Source organism: Cariama cristata, unplaced genomic scaffold (genome assembly GCF_000690535.1).
Source record: "Cariama cristata isolate BGI_N322 unplaced genomic scaffold, ASM69053v1 scaffold9743, whole genome shotgun sequence".
In the NCBI taxonomy this organism is placed as follows: Eukaryota; Metazoa; Chordata; class Aves; order Cariamiformes; family Cariamidae; genus Cariama; species Cariama cristata.
Window position 1 is genome coordinate 54,089 of NW_009610230.1, and position 9,879 is coordinate 63,967.

The window sequence follows — 9,879 nt, forward strand, 5'->3', positions numbered from 1 at the left end:
AATCAGTATTTGCCCATATGTATTTATTATGTTCTGTCAGAAAGTTTTTTACCTGAAAGTGCCAGAAATCTGTCACAAATACCTTAACAGAAGAGGAAAAATGAAGAACAAAAGCAGGAAGAGTGTTTAGATAGTATTTAAGGAGAGATGCAATATTAAATGGGGGAAGCCAGAATTTATTCAGATCAACATCAACATTTATTTCAGATGCCAGAAAATTCAGGAAAATGGCTGAATTTGGCACGATGTATGTATGTTTGAAGAAATCTATAATTAGCTCTTTTTTCTTTTCAGTGTTACCACACCCACTACTCTTGCACATCCCCTGTCTATCCAAAATCTATTTTAATACTACCTTCCTACTGTAATATTTAAACCAGATCTTTTCCCTGTTCTAGAGTTTTTGCTTGGCCTTTGGTACCAGTTTCTGACTCCTTCTAACCTCCATGACATGAGATCTTCTGATGAGAGGTGGCAAAGTTTGACTGTCTTTTAGAGTGACTCTCCAATTTCAGCACTATCTTCCAGCTGCCACTGATAAGTGTCTAGTTCTTGGTATATTTCTTCTCTTCACTGTCTTGTGCAATTACTTCAATCAGCTATGTAAAAATCCCATTTTCAGGGCTGTTTAATGATCGCAAATTGAAAAATCCTGAGATAAGAAGAAATTATTTTTTAGTGTGCTATACATATGCCAGTTTTTATATATATGTGTATATATATATATATATATATGAGTTTATGGATATCAGAGTAAAAGTAAAGGTATTGCATGTATTGTCTTTGCACCATAAGTGGAGGGTGGAGGGTGGGGAAAGCTGCTAAATCCTCAGAGCTGTTCTGTGTCTTCAGAAATGCCAAATTCCTGCCTGGGAAGAGGTCAGTACAGGTTTTCCTGGTGGGAGGAGACAGTGGAACAGCATTCTATTAGTCACTGATTAGAGTGTCCCAGTTGTGATTTATTACTTCCGCTTCATTCACTGGATTCATTCACTGAGCAAATATCCCTCAGCGAGCACTGCAAGTCTCACATAGGTTCCTGTTACTTTTGCATTCAGCGCTCTGGTTTACAGACATGAAGAGCACAAGTCTCATAATAACAAGTCTACTCCCTTGTTCAATTTACACAGCTACAGATGCAGATGATCAGAGTAGTTTGCTGTTATTTATGCTATTTCCTCAAAAAAAGTGCAGGCACTATAGATACAGTTAGTAAATTAAACCTAGCTGTCACTGTGAGGCAAGAAATTACAGAATGGAATGAGAGGCAGTGTACTCAGGCAAATTATCTGAGGTTATGCTGGAGCTGGGAAGAAGATTCAAGTGCAACCTACATCCTTTGCCCCATAATAATTCATACGATGCTGTTCTAACAAATGTTAGAGGTAATCTACACTCTTTTTTCTCTCCTAGTCTGCTGGCTGCGACCCCCAGTGTTAAAATCTAAGGCAACATCACCTGATTATCTTTCCTCTCTCTGTCCTCTCCTTCCACTTCATTTTTAAAATCATTCCAAAGTCCAGACTGCTTTCTAGGGCTTCAGTAGTTATTAAGAGGTATCTGGAAGTATTTTTCTTCTTGACATTATATGAATGAATGCAAATATTTTGGAAAAGTGGCTGAGCCCCACAAACAATTGCCACCAAACACTTAAAATCTTTGCTTCAGAGAGAAGCTACTTCTAGGCTTAGTCAACTACTGATTATTGCTAACAATACGTCCCCACTAAGCTCAACAAATGTTTCTTTATATGCTGCAAGGTATTTATAGTATACCTTCTTTCCCATGCCTGTATTTCTTTTTAAGAGATTTATAACTTCCGTATCAAGCAAAACCACGAGACTCAGCAAGTGCCAGTGCGCAAGGCACTGCTGTTACTGAATTACACACGAATATGAGATGTTAAAAACTAGCATTACTGCCCTGAAAAGGAATTCAAAGAAGAAATCATTTGCATTTACAGTAAGCACCCACAGCTGGAATCCTTGTTGCACTGTTTCCCACTGTGCGCAAACTGACCTCATTTCTTAAACCCATAAAGCATTATCATGCTGATGCACTAAATTATCACAGTAGACTTTTTTAAGCAGTGGTGCTTTTCTACTGAAGCTGTGACTGACTGCAATTTGCATGAGACAAAAAGATCTTACACTTCAAGCTGTGGGTTGCAAAAGTTAAACCAATATTCATGTAGAGATTGTGTGTGAATTGCTCACTTTTCCTTTTTTTCAGCATCTTTGCTAAGAACAGCACATATTGCATCTCTCATAGTCATGCAGCTTCAAACTTGGAAATCCATTCACCTTTCTTATTCCATGTTCCCATGAGTCACCCTATTAGTTTCAAGAAATGCAACTCAAGCATGCCTTAAGTCATCAGCTTCAAGACTTAAAAACATGCATGAAAAACCACTACCTTCCCATTTGGAGACATTTTCCAAAGAAATACTGCATTATTAACAAAACACAGCCATTATTCAAAAAACACCTTTTGGAGATGTATTTTTCTTTCCTATTTATGTACTTTCACATGCCAGAAAATTGTTTCTCTTTCCACTCTGTCCACAGCCCAGTGTTCAAGATTAAAATTACAATCCAGTACCAAGTAGAAATGGCAAATTAGTTGTCCTGAAGGCCAGGAGTGAAATTTAGCCACATACCGACATTCTATGACTTGACAGGGCCATGTCTCCTACATGGCTCAACGACTGCCTCAGTCTGCCCAACAGATTCTGCAGGTATCACCCAATTTCTTTTGTACAGTTTACTCTAGCAGTTTGTCCCCCAGTTACTTGTGTTCACTGACAGATTTTTACTTCAGGACAGGTCAGCAGATTTGGAGCACAGATACAATTCCGCATCGTACTGCAATCTGGAAGAATGGCCACCTTGTGGAGAAATGTCCTCCACCTTTATTTCTTCTGTCAACCCTAGTTCATTACTCATAATGCAAATTGTTGCTTTCTAAGTAATGCACAAATTACTGGTTTCAAAAGCTATCTGTAATATAGTTATCAGAGGTTGTGTGAAAAATGTGTTCTTCACTGGCTTCAAACCTATCAAACAAGTACTACAGTGTATACTATGCTTTGTTTTTTGAAATGGAGAACAGGAACTCACCTTTCCCTCTCTGAGATTTAGATAGTATTTTTATGCCATCCTGCCTCTTAAGACACTCATTTTTTTGGGGTAGTTTCTCAATATAGAACACGTCCATCTTCCAGTTATCCTGACTTTGCATGATCCTTATAGAGATAAACCACTATGCACAAAAGACCTCGGCTTTAATTAAACTACTATAAGGGGTTTAATTACAGCAGGTTGGAAATCAGATCTGGTTGGCAAACCTCTATGAGAAGCTAAACGCTTAGGTGGTTAAGCTAGCTGTGACTAAGCCCCATCCCATTGCAGCTACGTTAAGATGCTCCAGAGACTAAAACCAGGCATTGCAGTGACAGGATGGCTTGCTGTTTTGTCTCTCAGATTCACCTTCTCGTTGAAAACCACAGAAGAAGAACCAAAATTCTCAACTCCAGAGTAATGTGAAAGTTCCTAATGTTTAACCTATTAAGAAATGACACAGGGTACTGTGAAGATGGTGTGGCAGAAACCTTTCTAAAAGAGCAGGACACCCTAGGGCACCTGAAACTCTTATTTTAGAAACTCTCACACTCATGAAGGAGTTCTCTATGTTGTTTCAAAGGCATTCGTAGGTGGAATTGTTTTAAATGTTTCTTGACTCTTCCCTCCACACTCTACCACACAGAGCTGCATGGATTCACTTCTGTTTTCAATCCCACTGTGGTTAGTGAGTAAAGAAACCCATGGAGTAACTGTCTGTTCCAGTTGTAGCCCTAGATGCTGTTCGCCAACATGGGGGACAGATCCGTACTTCTTTCAGCATGTTTCTTAGAAACCAGCTGGTAACTCTCAGCTGATAATTACAGCTTAAGAACCTTGCACCAACAGAGATGCTTGAAGGGCAGGCACAGCCCAGGCTCCCAAACTGTTGTCCCTGTCCCCCATGGCATGCATCTGGACATACCCCATCCCTTCTGCATTTGCCTCCCCAAGACCCCAGCTCATCAGCTACTCTTACTTTTTTCCTTGGACTTTGTTCCAGTCCTGTTGTGCAATCCTGTGTGTGTACCAGGGTTGCTCTTTGAAGTAAGACTTTACAGCAGCTAAGCCCAGAACTCCTAGCGGGAAATACCAGTTTTCCTAAAGCCATAGTAGGTGTAAGAATCAGTACAATTGGCACACTTGCCCTGTTTGTTAAAAAAATAAATAAAAAGGTACAGAAACTTTCAGTAAAAACATCTTAACTCCACAGGAGGTGCACATAAGATCCTTAAGTCCTCCAGAGTAAAAAAATAATTCCTGCAACTCCAGAAGATGAAATAACTCCTATATCTGATAGTCACATGAGGCTTAGTACACAGGAGGACACGCAAGATGCTGCCTGACTTGCTCACTACAGAGGTGCAAAGCACTCACTGGCATCAAGCCATCGGTGAGAAAGGCAGATGGGAACCAGCACCAGGGCACAGCAGTTCTGGGACACAATGACAGGAGAAGGATGTTGGACAACATTTTTGTTAACAATCCATGTAACCTGGTCAACAGCTTTCAGTCTGTAACAACTATAACACCACCACCAAACCCTCCCAAAGAGCTATGAGAGACAACTGAGTGCTGCAAGAGGAAGATGTAATAGTTGTTTACCAGTTGAGGAAGGCACTAAACTTTACACTTATTGCAAGATTTCACTTTAAAGCACGTCAACATAGAGAAAGTAGTGCAATATCGCACCCCACTGATATTAGGTAATTTTAGTTTGGCTGTTTCAGCCCACAGTTTACTAGTCCTTCATGCTGTACATAACATTTCCTGCTCAGCTGGTCTGATTGCAGACAGCTCAGGGGCCTCTTAAAAACTGTCATGCAGTAGGCTGCATGTAAAGTGTAACTTTATAAATAGGCACATCAAAGAACTGAGTGCTGGTCTGAGGCAGTCACACAAAGCAGTTCAGCATGAATAGTCCTTAAGAGTCTTCCCATGCATTTAAAAAATCACTGCCCACCCATACATCAATGTTTTTTTTGTTACTTACTGACCCTTGAACCACTTTTCATGAGAGCAATGGACTACCTTTTTGGCACTGTGGAATTTAATAAATTGCTTTATATGTCTGCATAGCCACTAACTTAAGCCTTTTGCTTAGATTTTTCTTCTTTTGTTGGTTGTCAAAATGGAAGATGCCACATAATAATACATACCATAAGTCCTTATGTTGGTAGCATTTTAGTCTTGCATTAATAATAAAAATCAGAAGATACAATTACAGTTTACAATTGATCTGGAAATAGTAATGATAGTTTCTTTCAAAGTATAAAGACAGACATAAATTTTCTTTTCTAGTACTGGTCTTTTCTAATTGAAATGTCTTTCCTCATAGGAGTGAAAATGCGAGACCTGCCCATCTCATTTTCCCTAGAAGACATTTTGGATTACTAGACAAACAGGAGGAAGTTATGGTTCAGCATACTGAATGGTGCTGCGAACAGATTTTCCCTCCTGAGCTGAACAAGCCGCTTCCCGGTTCTCTGGAGCAACGCACACTGCAGAAAACCAGTATTTCCACAATCACCCTTTGCATGAATGGGCTCCCTGTGCCTGCAGAAGCTGGTAGAACATAGGCATGAGTAAAACAACCTAACGTGCTTAACTGCATCCTTACTAAGCATAATCCAGGAAATAAATGAGTGGGTTTGTATACGCTGCTAATTTTGCATTTGTAAATGGCAACGGGTTGGTGTTGCGAGACAGACTCCCAGAATAGTCACTTCATCTACACTTGCCTGGTGCACCCACTGGATGTACACAGAATCTCTGCTGAAGTCTGCCTTTCTCTCTGCCTACCCGGCACTCCTTGTAACTCTCTTCCAGTTAGGCCAGCGCACATAACTGTCTTCAAGTCCAGACACGATTTGCTGACATGGGTTCTCCTCGTCTAAGGGTCTCTCAAATGCTCAGATCCCTGGAGCAGGACATGCACTGGCTTCGGAACACTGGGTGACATCCCGTGCCTGTGCATTGTGCCTGATGTATTAGGGAAGGACGACAGGATCATGAGTGGTAAAAGTTACTCTGGAAGGAGGTACTAAAGACACGCTGCTCTGAGATAAGCATTCTCAGTGAGGAAGGATGTAGTAGTTTTGCTGATAGTTTTGAGCAGAGGAGTCAGAATTATTTTTTCCAGTTTCTTTCTCCAATTTCCTCTTTGCTGCTTGCCACTATAAAAATCTTTTTATTAGGCTTCCTTAACTAAGAAAGCTAAGAATACTTGCAACTGGAGGCTAAGGCTTGCCTGCACCTATTTCGAAGTGGCTACTCTCAGGCTGAATCCCTGCAAATGCAGGAAGGCGCTCACCCTCATATGTTCCTAAATTCCCTTTTTTTCCATTGCCACATCCTCTTCACACTACCCCTCCCTGCTTTCCCCACTCCTGCCCATGAACTTTCTGCTTATTTGGGCCTCGCTTAGTGACAAACCTTGGAGGACTATGAGACAAAGCTTCCCCCAGGCAGCTCCTTTCCCCTCCGCCAGCCTGGCTGTACCTGGGGAGCAGGGCTGGCCCTGCACCAACCCTCTGCAGGCTGCAGCCACAAGTTCATGAGTTATCCCTCCAGCAGAAACCCAAAGCTACGTTTATTAAAAGACCAAGTCTAAGGCTGCAAAATGATGATTACTGCCGGAATAAATGCTGGGACAGTGCTTTTCTCCATTTCTTTTGATTAGCGGGTACAAACTAGGAAGTCTAGTTTCCCACAGAAACAACATGACTTAATGAATAAATACAGCTCCTGAAGTCTGACCCAGAATGAACCTGAAGGGCAGTTTACCCTAGAGGGGTGTGGGGATGGCATTGCCCTGAATCACTGTTTCCAAGTGATTTATTTACACCTATTTGTTAAAGGATATGGCTTAAACTGCAGGTGTTCTCACACTTAAGCACCAAAATGCAGTGGCAGAATTAGTATCTACTTACATGCTGAAAGCTTACAAGTTAAGAGGCCTGGAAGCTCATTTTTGCACTAGAAAGTAAGTTCCAGATTCTCCTTCATTTTCCTAAATTAGGTCACCTGATGCAGATGAGACAAGCATATTTTGTAACCAAATGCCAGACTTGCATGCTTACTTCTTGGCCTAAAACCCCTAAGAGGAGGCTTGCACCATAAGAACTTAATTTCTCTTCAATAAGGGCCAAAGGACAAGGAATCCCATGTCAGTCCCTTAAAGTCAGGATTCATCTCTCAAAAAATTACTAAGTACTTTGTTCTGAAGAGTGGTAATCTTTTTTTGCCCAATACGTATTACCGATACTGCACTTCCTTTACCACGCAAACTGTAAAACTTACAGAAATCCCTTTCTCTGTAAGTACCTAGGATTTCATCAGAAAATCTGTCTTTTGCAGTTTCCATCAGCAGCAGTTTTAATTGGATCACTCAGCGCCTCTGGATTCTGTTTGGCCTCTTTTCTGTTTAGATCCTTGATTTTTCATGCTTGTTTTATCAGAAAAAGCGTACTCCAAGAGCGCAGGATGCTCCTTCCACACAGCACATCTCATTGCACCTTCTGGGACTCACACTACGTCTGCCAACTTTGGGGCAGCTAAGCGCACCAAAGAAGTGTAACAGAAATTACACCCAGTACACTCCGATGTTTTATAGCTAACTATTTTTCAGCAGACGGTGAGGACCAAGACAGCGCGAGAAACAATGTCAAATACAAAGTCCTAAAGTCTCTGTTAAATATGAAGTCTTAAGAGGACAAGTCAAGTCAGACCCGATCAAAATGTACTGCATTTGATGGAAATGTTACTATTGACCTCCCCCAGCTTTACACTGGACTCAAAGCTACTGTTCAGCAGCTGTAGGATGAAGCTTAGGGGAAAATGCTCAAAGTTAAATCTTTGTATACTCCCAAGGTCATGTTTTCCCTGGGGAACATCAAAAATAACTCTCTACTATTTCCACTGCAAGGCTATAAGGAGGGCTGCTAACATGACATGAATTATAGCCCTGTCCCCCATAGTAAATCCCTAACTGTGCTTCATTTTCCATTCACACAGGTAGACATCAGCTGGATTCAACTGATTATTCCTGACTAGGTAAGGTCAAGCTAAAAATGACTTGCTTAAACTGCAAATGGGTAAACATTGCTTAACTTCATGCGTGGGGTTTAGTAACGAATTCCTGTTCATGTAAAGCTTGTGTAAATGAATTCTTTGACAAATAGGAGCAGTTTGTAAACCTGTGGTTTTACATGGCTCACAGTGGTCTAGTCTGCCTAAATCTTGAGCGGGACTATGACCAAGAAACTTCTCTGTACAAGAAGAGCTTGCACAACAGAGAGCACAGGCAGCGCTGCTTGGTGATGGAGGCAAGAGTCTGAAAACTGCAGGGCAAACAGAGCCAGGGATGAAAAGCAAAAAGCAAAACGTTTTCAATTATTAAAGGGGAGTATTTGGAGAAATACGGTCACAGTGTTTCTACAGATAGCTTAACTAAAATGCTAAATCTTTTGTTCATTGTTGCTAAGTCAATTATTTGCCCACTTTTAGTATATTTGATTCTTCCAGCTCTTACAGTCAAGACTGCACTCAAGTATGATCTCATTAAAAATACCGCATTTATAGTCCTCACCATTGATGGAAAAACAGTTGAATGTAGGAAAGTTAAAAAACTATACTAAAACCACTTTTAAATTAAAATAAGTGGCAAATTAAAAAAATTTCTTTTTTTAATAGCATTATACTTTAATTCTAGAGTTTAGCAATATTGGCTATGTCAGTCTCACATTGGCTAACAAAAACTTCATTAGAAGCTCAATGAATGTGACTTCTCTTTAAGATTTCAGTTTTGAAAGGGAGAAACAAAGATTATTATCTTACCCTGAATACCTCTGTTTCGATGCATTGTAATTTAACCTGAAATCATTCAGACACCTTTATATTAATTTCTTTTTTCTTAGTATTCATCTGCATAAATACTTAATATTAACATTTACGTCCTGTATGGAGCACCACCCTCCTTCCAGTGTGATGCATCCCAAGCACCTTACCCCGTGAAGCTTTTCAGTAGGGCTCCATGCAAGATATCTGCGCTAGTAAAAGCATCCTCTGGTATTCTGTAGTGAAGCCTACATGCATTAAGTACAAAGGAAACTCAAGCTGAAGGAAGGGAAGCCTTCTACCTCTTCTCCCCTAGATACTGTGTTTGTCAGTACTACAATAAGACTGCAAGCTCCTTGGTGTAGAAGTCTTCTAATATTTTATTCAGCAATGAATCAGCTGATGACACTTTGTAAATAGATGAAACTTAGCTTGTATGTGATACTTTGCAAAGCATGCCCCAAACAAACATATTTATATGTAAAATAGATGCTTTCTCTTATTCTAAGACTGTGTTATCACCCCATGCATTTCTGAAGGTGCCATCTAACAATCCCTTCTTCACTAAAGAGAATTTACTTTGTATTATTTTGTCTTTTAGTGTTTCATTTGGTAGTAGTTGAGCTTTTGATGTTTACTGACAAGGGAATTAGCCTTCCAAAAATATTGTTTAAAAAAAAAGAGAAAACATTCTTTAAAGAAAATTTACTCAAAATTCAGCTCTTTTCCTTTTCCCTTTTCTCTTTTCACCCTTCAGAAAAAGCAGCTAAAAATACTCCCACTGCATTTTCCTACACAGAGGAAGATACACTAATATGAGAACAAAGAGAGTTTACTTTTCTCAGCAGGAGCAAAATGTAAACTTTGTGGATTATTATAATGTTAACACAAAGATTTCCCTCTGAACTTGAATTCTAGGGGG